This window comes from Lissotriton helveticus, chromosome 7, assembly GCF_964261635.1.
Source record: "Lissotriton helveticus chromosome 7, aLisHel1.1, whole genome shotgun sequence".
NCBI lineage: Eukaryota > Metazoa > Chordata > Amphibia > Caudata > Salamandridae > Lissotriton > Lissotriton helveticus.
The window spans coordinates 140,608,877-140,620,220 of NC_136068.1; the positions used below are offsets into that span (position 1 = coordinate 140,608,877).

General features: G+C 40.6%; 1 protein-coding gene across 1 annotated transcript in view; it reads left to right on the forward strand.

The window, feature by feature from the left end:
• Window positions 1-11,344, forward strand: part of TM9SF4 (transmembrane 9 superfamily member 4) — a 144,455-nt gene that overhangs the window by 36,567 nt on the left and 96,544 nt on the right. The window lies entirely within an intron of this gene.

The following is an 11,344-nucleotide window of genomic DNA, read 5'->3' on the forward strand; positions in this document are numbered from 1 at the left end:
GCAGGGCTGGTGGGTGGGAGGGCAGAGGGCGTCAGTGAGCGCTGGCTGGGGAGACACCCTGTGCTGAAGGTTAGGCGCACCTTTTTAGATACTATAGGTATAGTATAGTATACCTTTTTAGATGATTTAAACCAGGCATTTAGTGGGATGAAAAACTGGGGGTCTCTGAAAGGGACGTGGTCGAGGGCGTGGCTTAAAACATTTATGCAAAACAAAGATCTGTGCTCAGCATATTGTGCCGCCGGCTGGTATGTCGATGCTTCAGTCATCGCCTCCAGATGTATAATACAAGTCACATGACAGCTACAACAAGCCGGGCCTACTGGCTTTGTCAAAGGGTGTTAGCTGCATGAGATACATATACGACATGCAGACATACATACAAAAAATATATAAAAATTCATTTTTATTTCGAGCTGTATTAGGAAGGTGAGTTGGGGGAGAGGAATGTTGTAATGCACTAAGATGGTCCAAAAGTTGTGTAAGAACTATATTGATATTTATGAATGGTCCTGGAGCTATTTGACACACATTGCCACCCGAGCACTATTGAGATCTATAATTGCCTATTATTCTGCTCTTGCCAAATATTACTTCAGCACTGGGAAAGACAACCCTCTGCATTGATCGATGTACTGCCTTCAGGACATTTTTCAATTTCTTTCATTAGCGTTCCAAGTTTGTTTGGTCTTTGAGAGACCAGCAATGTATTTTACAATTGTAACTAATCCTAATTTTCCCTTTAATTCCTCAGTGTGCAAGTAGATATTGACGAGGGAATATCCGCAATAAATGACCTTGACTGTGACAAAAAATGTATTGACATGGTGCATAAAATACACATTTAGAGACTGGAAGTTCTAGCAGGTAAATGCGCAGGGGCGTCGTTTCTGGGTTTCGTTTAGCCTGTTTAATTCTTTTTTGATTGACTGGTATGTACAGAGTCTGCCTTAGCCGTGCTAGACGTATGTAGCAAGAAGAAACATTGTTTTGAAATGTAGGCAGACTGCACATCCTAACGCTTTTTAAAAGTGCAATCTACCTAATCTTCATAAAATCCAGAAGATGTAAAGTTGTTGTAAGGACCGAATGAATACCCACGTTTTTAACAAACCTCTTGCCCAGAGATGCATAACCATCCTGACATTAATTTAAAATGTCAAACATGTAGTACGACATAAAATGCTGAGGGGGGTTCAAAAGCCTGCATTCTCCTCTGGCCACCAGCATACTTCTCCGATCTTGTAAGTAAGAGATGCTCACGTGAACAAGCGTCCCCCCAGGACTCAAACGCCTGCAGGCAAGCCTGCTGATGATTGACAGCTTGTTGAAAGTGCCTCCGTGGGATCAGCACGTTTGTTAAATGAGACTGAATTCCCATTAGGCACATACTTCGGGCGCTAATAGGATTACAGTTTCAGCCTGGCCTCGTGAAAGTATCTCCGACAGGAGAGAGGTGGGCACATGCTCGCCAGTGTGTCCGCGTTGCCCGCCCATTAACACCGCATGTAGTTTGTAATGCTTGCGAGAGACCATGTCAGGTCATCGCATCTCTGGCAGGGCCCCGGTATCGCGGTGTTAGGTCTCTTCCCTGCGCTGCACGGAGAAAGCTTAGGAAATGATGCTAAATGGAAACCCACCCTGGCCACGTTCTAGTCTCTAAAAGTGAATCACGCCAATCTCCTAGGTACGCCTCGGATCGCTGCTTCGCCTGCGTTTTGTTTCACTAAAAGCTCTGTACAAATTGAAGCCAAATGCGCAGTCAGTTTTGCAGATGTGTAGAAAATGAGTGCCAGCTGCACAGTGTAGCAGGCATACTGTGTGTGACACGTTGAGAGGAAGATCCTTTCGGCGCTAGATTAGACAGCGGTGCATAAAAACCTTTCAAAGGTCACGTGCAGGCACTTTGTACACTCGAATTTGCAGACGTAATTGGGGCTTCGTATGCAAATCCCTGGTGAAAATTACCCTCTTTGTCAAGGAATGGTGCCTTTTCGAAGGCTGCATACGTTCTATTCGGGTCTCCGTCTTCATTAAATATGGCGCTCGCATGACAAGTCCCCATTCGTGCACCCAGAGCAGCTCTCGGCAATAGGCGATCCCACGGCAGGCCTGGGCGGAAAGAGAAGCCGCCCCGCCGGCCGCAGGTGTGTGAGGGCTCACGGACAACGGGGGGGTCGGGCAGGCACACGGACAGCGGGATGGGGAGGCGGGCAGGCAACATAAGACGGGAAATATACAAAGTGAAAACACATTTATGAACAAAATGCTCCTTACCTGATCGCCTCGTGGGAACTCGAATCTTGCAGCCAACTCCAACAACAAACACTTGTAAAAAGACGAAAACAGGCCGACTCAAAAAAAAAAATAACACACACCCACCGCCGCGATGACGATCAGAAGTGGGTGGAGAGGGAAAAAATCGCGGGAACGCCCCCGAATCTGGTCCGGCCTTGACGGACAGATCCGGCTCCCAATGGCTAGCCTCCATTTATGGAGCTAGCCAATGGGAGCCGGGGGACGTTCCTGAAGCCAATATATGTAAACAATAGATTTCACCTGCGCGAACTGCTTGCGCAGATCGCCAGGTCGAAACCTAAAAAACAGGACACCGCAGAAAGAATGAAGCCTGCTTACTCATGTTACTAGGAACGGTCAACATGTTTCTCCCTATAACACTCGAAAGAGGTCTTGCTGCATTCATCAGGATCTGTAATTATAGTGCTTCTGCTTGAATTTGTGCTAAAAATCAAGATTTAGAATCGTGTGGCATATATACAAAATTGGTGATCCTCGTAGAATCCAAATGATAGAGGAAAGAGGATCCACTGGCAGTCACCCGCAAACGCCGGGCATAGCGCCTCAACTCAGGCCCTGTCGTGGCGCTCAGGGTTTATTCTGCCCTTTAAAAGTTGCTGATTCGTGTAGCTGCTGTTAACTCCAGGACTGAGGGCCCCAATGATGAAGCATGCCACCTGGTGGGTGAGGGAAATCGTCCTTTAAAAGGAATACTCCATTCGAGCGGGGTCATTCTTTTTCGTATTTCCTCTGTCTTCCTTCTCTATAAATCTAGGAGTTCGGTTGTACTTAATAGTTGTAATCACAACAATAACAACATAGTATAGGTGACATACATAGGGAAAGTCAATCACGACAACCACACACATGTGCCAGACATTTCCTTGTGTCACCCCCTCCCTCCCCAGGAACACATCCAGATTGTATTGATTTCTGTCAAAGTGTCAAAGTAGTATGTAGGTGACTTTAGTGCCACTTGACACTACAACTTCTAAGACCTCTTTGGGTTATGATTATACAGCATCACCAAGGTATGACCCAAGTATGGGTGACATCCCAATATTACGATTCCAACAGCAGGGGTGATGCCCCACTGCTATTGGAATCGTAAACACACTTGGAAGATGGGTACCTACTTCGTCAATTGTTATTATGTAGGGTGGGTTGGTAATGACTGCTCAAGACTGGACACTTGTTTACCATTTAACATTTTAACACCAGTAACATGTCCCTCTTAAATGTACTTGGTGTGCGCTTGCTTTGTTGGGGTACAAATGAGCATTCACCTTTGCATATATTTAGTCATCAGGCAAGCCCCATTCATATCATATCATATATCAAAATCTTTATTTCGGTTTAGTAACCATAAAAGATATACAAACACACATATAAAAGATTAAGCACGTATTAAACTTATCCAGGCCCATTTTCTCAAAATTATCATCTAAGTGCATTTGCGAGTTAAAATAATAAATACATTTTTTTAGTCTAAAAATAGATTCATAAAATAATACTATCTAGGCATTACAAAAGATTTCATAACGACACACTGATAGAATAGTCAATCCCATCACAGTACAAGCCCCAGTCACTACTCCTGTCCGTGGGAAGTGGTTCACGTACTCCTGACTGTTCTGTTGAAACCTTGAGGAGCTGGTTTCTGTGTGGAATCTGAGCCAAAGTTTAATCCCATTTAGTTTACAACCGTTGGCATTGTATTGTTGCAAGGACAATATAAATGTAAGCTTACATTGGAGTGTATATTTTTCGCCAATGAGGCTTATATACCCTGTTAACATAACTAAAGAAACATTACAGCCCAGTCTCTAATTTCTTTGAGGCTGTTTTATGCTCACTCTGATTTCTTTTGGAACTGCACTTCAGAGAATCAGAAACTGCTATCTGACCACTGGAGTAATAATGATGAGAGTTGTGATATCGGCTAAATGTATTTAGATAGGACACATTTGCTCCTATCAGTGGTACAACTGAGAACACATATAGCTGCATTTATTTTACATTTCTTCAGCCAGCCTGCTTTCTTTTATTGGTGTTCACCTGACTGACAGTTAGGACCGTGAAATGACCGTACCTCCTAAGCCAATGTAATGCACCATAAACAATGCATTAAATAATAAGACCATGTAAACCAATGTATATGCAACAAGGGAGGAACATTCACTCCACAGTACAACACAAAATTTACAGGCAATTCAGAAAAAATATTTTCAGCACCGGTGCTGCTGCTGTTTACTTTGATTATTATACACCTCAGTAAAAACTCTGAAGATCAAAGTGACCGGAAGATTAAAAAACAACGATGAAAATAGATGTCTTTAAAACCCATTAGCCCTTTAAAGGGGGCCATTCAGGGGTAAAGATGCTCACTCAACCTGGTGCTCCAGGTTTTCTTAAGAGACGCTGGATTCAGCATTTCTTTATTGTGGGCTATTGGTCGTTAGTGAGACCGTGGTGTGGCTCGACCTTTACATCATCCAGGTTTTTTGTATTCATCTGTTGGTCCCAGTGAGAATGCAGTGTAATCTTGTATTTCCAGTCTTTCAATCACATTTTCTTTCTCAAACTGAAGTTAGTATCACTACAAACATATGTTATTCAGCGCCAAGATATCCTTCTGGGTGAAAAAAAACGCCTTGGAAATGCATGTTTTGTTATGTTACAATACGTTTAAGAAATCTCTTTTCACGTTTCACTGTTTTACCAAACTTTAGAGGATCTCATTTTCTCTGTGATTCCTCTGCATTCAATTCTAAAAGCAGCATAGTTGAAATACCTGAATACTGCATGTGTAAAAGTTGTCTGTCCTGAACGCTTCCACGCCTTCTCAACATTTTCTCAATGGCACCACTGTTTTTGAATGAAAATATTTGACTATTGCTGAACGACGATAGCAAAAGCAGCAGAAAAGATGGGGTGATGGATTCCATGACCTGGATACCCCGAAAGACTGACGGGGGAGAACTGTAAGCAGTTTTGGTAGTTTAGCCTACAATATCCTGGGGAACTAAACATGTTTCTAGTTCGGTTTACAGACGTTCTTTTAAATCCACAGACCCCGACCACAGCAGTGTGACTCAAAACCTAAAGATGATTTCTTAAACTATTGTTTGCTTTTCCACTAAATTGGCAGAGATTCAATCGGGCTAAGGATTGGGAATAATTTGTATTGCAACGTAAGATTGTACATTTGAAAGAAATATACACCATTACACATAATCATGTAAAATTCTCTCATGTACAATACATGAGGGGTTTAATGACCCTGACAAAGACAAGTGGCCACCTTGAAGAAGTTGTGTGCTCTTAGAACTCCCTTGAAATGCTGGCAGTTAACTTAAAAAAAAAAAACCAATTAATGGCTTCTTGTTGGTCAGTTTCCTCTCCATACATCTTAAAAGAAGGTGGAGTTTTCTTCAACTTCTAATACTGGAGTCTTATCAAATGCTTTGTGGACTAGTGCACATATTTTAACACAAATAATTCTTATAACTTATTAAGGAGGTTAATTCAAAGGTTGATTACGTATTGTTTCCATGGGTGGTCTTGCTTAACATAGGTGACAGGAGTGTTACATTTTATGTAAAAATCATGGCCCGAGCCACATTATCAGGTGAATGTAAGGATAACTCAGTAAATTCAACCTAGACTGCACTTCCTGACCGGTGGTAAGATGTCTGTCATTGATTGATGCACTTTCATTTATGTGTAGGTTTTTATATCTGCATTTGTCCATGCACCAATTATATACCTCTGATACTTCAACTGACAGATATTTCATTTATTAAGCTGGATTGTAATTTGTGTGATAATTAACACAAAATCGCAGTTTCCCTGTGTTAAATTCTGTAAGGTCAAACCTGCTGAAATTTATCAGGTGAAAAGGTTGGGGGGGTGGAGGAGTGCAAACCATTAGAATTTGGTGTGTAAAGAAACAATTAAGCTCGTTGTGTAATTTTCCTTTTATTAACTCGGAATAGTAAGTATTTACCACATGTGATAAATATATGACCATGGTGTAATGTTATTTATCACGTGGTAAATACCCCACTCTATTCTGACAAACTCTCAATGAGGGCTTAAGCCTGTTAAAAAGGGCTTGTTGGCATTTAAACGGAATGAGTATGCTTTTTCAGTAGTGGAACACAAAGTTAGATTTTGTGCAGAAAACCAATGGAATGTTTTTTGTTTTTTTAATGTTTGCCTTTGGTATCCATAAAACGCTGTTTTTGTCCTAATTCATCAATTACCCTAACCCAATAATGAGGACCTTGAGTGGGAATAATAGTAACTGCTTTGGACTCTATTAAGGGGGGATTGGGAAATATAAGAGAACCATTGGATCACACACAGACAGGAGAGTCACTTGGGTAGTCTGTTATGGTTTTACTGTCATTTTATGGCATTTCATTAAACTGTAGTTGTCAAGGACAAATATGTAAAAAAGTCTTGGAGGGTCGATTCAGTTATCCTAAAAATCAGTGAGGGAAACCACAATGCTGCAGATCCTTTTTCCTCCGGTCGTAAACGTCTGTATTTATTAAATGGATAATAAATCATATGGGTAACGGGACAATAGAAGTGACAGTAATTCTGGAACCTCAAGCAAGCTTCTTGCACTCTGGTAAGAACACAGAAGATCACTTAGTGGTGCTAATATTCGAGCAACATATGTTGGTAATGAAGGCTCGCCAGTATGTTGTCTTCATGGATCTAGCACTCTTCTTTGGTTCAGTTCAACTGACTTAACTTTGGAAGAAACGTGATCAAATGTTCATGAGTAGAGATCTGCTACATTGAATAATACTATCCTGGGAGCTCACAGAAGCTTCTTTGAGGTATTGAAGAAAAGGACAGGTTACAGAGCTGAATGTACAGAGACTGTTTAAAGGGGTGTGACATGATTGTCTCTGACATAAGCATGGGTGCTAATGAGCAATCTTCTACTGGTGGTTCTTGCTGGTCTTCTTCCTTTCTTACAGGTAAGTCATATCTCTCTTAAAGACGTGTCCCTGATCCAGAATTGTCAATAACTAGAACAGCAGGAAGTCAATTCGAGGTTACTGGAATTCCAACGTTTAGAAGAAAAAGAATCAGAATTTCAGAAAAAAGCTCTGAAATCTGGTGAAAACAGAAGCATGCAATGCGAATACGCGGATTAGCAGGCAATCAGGAACTCATTAGCTGGCAGTCAGGAGCTTAGAAGGTTACGAAGCTGCCATGAGAACCTGTGCGAGCAATCCAAACAGACACAAAGTTGCAACGCATCAGAGTTCACACCTGGCTGATTTCAATACCAAGAAGTCATGGCATGACCTGGAACGGATTTCCTCCATCGTGGTTTGATCAGGACAATCCCATGAAAGTAAAAAAAATAAAAAAAATCCATTTGTAAAAAAACACATAACTGGAATGGGAGCCAAGAACGCCAAACTGGTGAATCCAGTACAGACCACTGCAGTATGCGTGACTTGACGAGCTGCTCAGAACATGGTTTGTGCCAGGCTTGGCGTCGCCACTCATGTTGGACCTTGGAAAGTCATTCACAACGAAGGAATCTCTGTCTGATTCCATCAGGTTGATGTTGTTGAGAAAGCACGATATAATATTGGTCAGTTAAAATTTGGTTTTTACTTGTAGATGCCCCTGAAGAAGGAATGTACTTCCGAAATGCATTGGGCCATTTTTGAATAAACAGCACGGGATGTGGAACCCTCTTTGGACTCACGAGCATTTTTGAAATTCTTTTGTTGTAAGCAATGATTGAGTAAAATGAATCGATTACACAAGAGTTAAAATGAACTTAAACAGTTAAAACTACGTTGAAAAAGCAAGAGAAAAGCATAAAATATTGATTCACTGGATTCAATTCCATAAAAGTGGCTGTGCAACCTGATGGAATCAGACAGAGAGATTCCTTCGTTGTGAATGACAGTTTCAAACAGCGCACCGAGACGAAGCGCATTGCAGGTGTATGCACGCTGAAGAAAACTAACAGACTAACTAACATGATGAAACATAGATGACCATGGTGTGCATCTCTTTCTCTAAACCAAATTGGACCTTGGAAAGTCCCCAGTCAGACCACGTGGGTCAATGTTAGAGAATTCCTGACAGTGTTTTTCATCTGTTTAACTAAGCAATGACTTAAGTATTCTGACCACTTAAAGCGTATTTGGATAAGTAAACCATGAAAGTGGTGATGAAGTGCTCCTTCTTCCTGGTTCAAACTTTCAATGGTTACATAACATAGACACACGCATTGGTAGTCTCATGTGGCAATCTACATTACTGATAGGAAGATTTGTTTTTTCTTCAGCATGCAGGAATGTCCTCTCACAAGCATTACAGGTTTTGAATGCAATGTTTTTTATTAGTGATTACTTATTTAGAAAGGTCTTGCCTCTCCAATACATTCAAATTTAAAAAGCTTCCAAGGTGATTACTTGGGATTACTTGGGATTAATTGAGGATACCACTTTGTATTCCAGGTTAGGCCCTTGGGCTTGCCTCCGGAGTTTTCTTGGTGGATGTTAAAATCGGGCTAACGCATTTCTTTTAAGACTCCTCCTGTCATTTTAACTCGACACGTTTCTGATTTGTAGGCCAACATAGAACAATATGGACTACAATTACAATTCGAAGACCTGGGATAGGTAAAATGGAAAAGGATTTTTCTTTCCAGCCCTGAAGGTTGATATTTCTTTATCAGTTTAGATCTTTTATTTGATTTTATGTAAGAGCATATAAGAAATAAGGGAACACATTTGATTGCAGTCATAATATGTTTAAAGTGTCTATTAGGTTCTTGATCTTTTTCTGATCTCATACTTGATCTAGTCTAGGGATGCTGTTTAATCTATCTTCGTATTAATGTGTAATAGAAATGTAATTGCTTTAACTAGGAGCATGGTGTAAAATCTTTACATTGGTTGTATATTATTTTCTCCTTGTAACATTTTAAGCTCAGTGTTATTGTATGTACCTTCAGCTAACAATTAGATGATATTTTGGGAACTTTATACAAGTAACTTGCGATAAAGAGCATACCAGTGCATGCTGTATGTGCAGTTGGCAAGGACAAAAAATGATAATTGAGAAAGGAAATGTCATTTCAGAAGTTAAAGAATCAATATCATCGGATACAAGTTCACAGAGGAAACATAAAAACAATATGATGTATAAGAAGTTGTTAGTGGTAGCAGAGCATAGTCTGACTAGTCATCCATAAGTGCAAAACAACAGTTGATGGACAGAATGCAGAACAATGTCATACATTCACCCCAGTACAGAGATCTGGGCCTAAATCCATCGTTTTTTTGCACTCCACACCACCCCAGTTCAGACATGACCATATGCAAATCAGCCTTGACCCTGTGCCTCATGGGAACAGTCCAGCCCGAACTGCCAAGCCATGTCTTTCCTGGACCGGAATCAAGCATCCTAGGACCTGTTTCTGGCTATCAGCCGTCTTCAGCCAGGATAGCTTGACTCCAGTGGTGTGGAGAGCATGGGACTCTCGTCTGAGCATACCCATCCCACTCGGGGTGACAAATGCAAAACAACAGTTGATGGACAGAATGCAGAACAATGTCATACATTCACCCCAGTACAGAGATCTGGGCCTAAATCCATCGTTTTTTTGCACTCCACACCACCCCAGTTCAGACATGACCATATGCAAATCAGCCTTGACCCTGTGCCTCATGGGAACAGTCCAGCCCGAACTGCCAAGCCATGTCTTTCCTGGACCGGAATCAAGCATCCTAGGACCGGTTTCTGGCTATCAGCCGTCTTCAGCCAGGATAGCTTGACTCCAGTAATCCATAATCCAATACAATCCAATACAATTGAGTGAGAGGGGAGTGGTGACTCCTAACCTCCCTCCCTTGGTAAGGTGCTCATGGCTTAAATGGACAATTATATTAGATGAAAAGCAAAGGGATTTCTGGGTAGTCGTGGTGGGCTACATTTTTGCATATCCTCCTTCATTTTGTACCATAGTGGGCTGGCATTGAGGTTATGTTTATTTGTATTTGACAGATGCTCACATCAGTGGGCATGATAGATGTTTGCCACTATACGTACACTGACAGCTTGTCTGCATTTTTGGATTCATTCATTGATGTTTTGAAACTGACATTTTGAAGGGAAATTCTTTGGAGTCAAAATGGAAGAATGGACCATTTTTACATTTCTGTTCCCCAAGATTGTATATATTGGTGAAAAAACTGATGAAAGTGTAGTGTCAATAATATAAAGTCGAAGGAGGCAAAATAATACGTAAACAGGAATTGGTCTGCATGCAATAATACTTTTGAAAGATACAACCTGAAGGCAGAAAAACATAGAAAATAAAATAGTGGAAATGTTTTATTTGTGGGATTAACAGTATTCATCGTTTTTGCCTTTGGTCTACATTTTGATCGGATTTAGAGGATAAGTGTTACAACTAGCCCTGGTTTCAGCACAGGTAAAATGGACAGTATTTATGATTCATGTACCACACTCAAGGCTTGGTGTGTAAACCATATGATAGCTGAATCAGTCAAGTAGGCACGGAAGAGACCAGCCTATTATTATAACAATGTTGGCAATCAATTCCTTACGTTGATATATTTAAAAGAATGAGTGGTCACGTATGAAGTCCTCTTATATCTCAAGCATTACTTGAAGCACTTAATGTCTTCTTCTAAATGTGTGGGGTAAGTTCTATGTAAGTAACTTACTATCAACGTATTCAAAACACAATTTGATCAAAATGTCAGTGAATGAATTTTCAGACAGAAAATAATTAATCAGGAAAAGAAAATTACATGGAACATGGTAGTGTATATTCAAAAAGTTACTTTTATATGAACTCAAAATAGTTCAGTTTTATAGGGTACATTTAAAACAAACAACACAATGTAGCCGGAAGTCGAACTTCACATATGATCAAATATTCTTCTCAGTTACAGTTATGGACACCTGTACAAAAGCCATTTTTAAGGCAATTTGAAGAATTTATATAAAGCAAACATTGCCT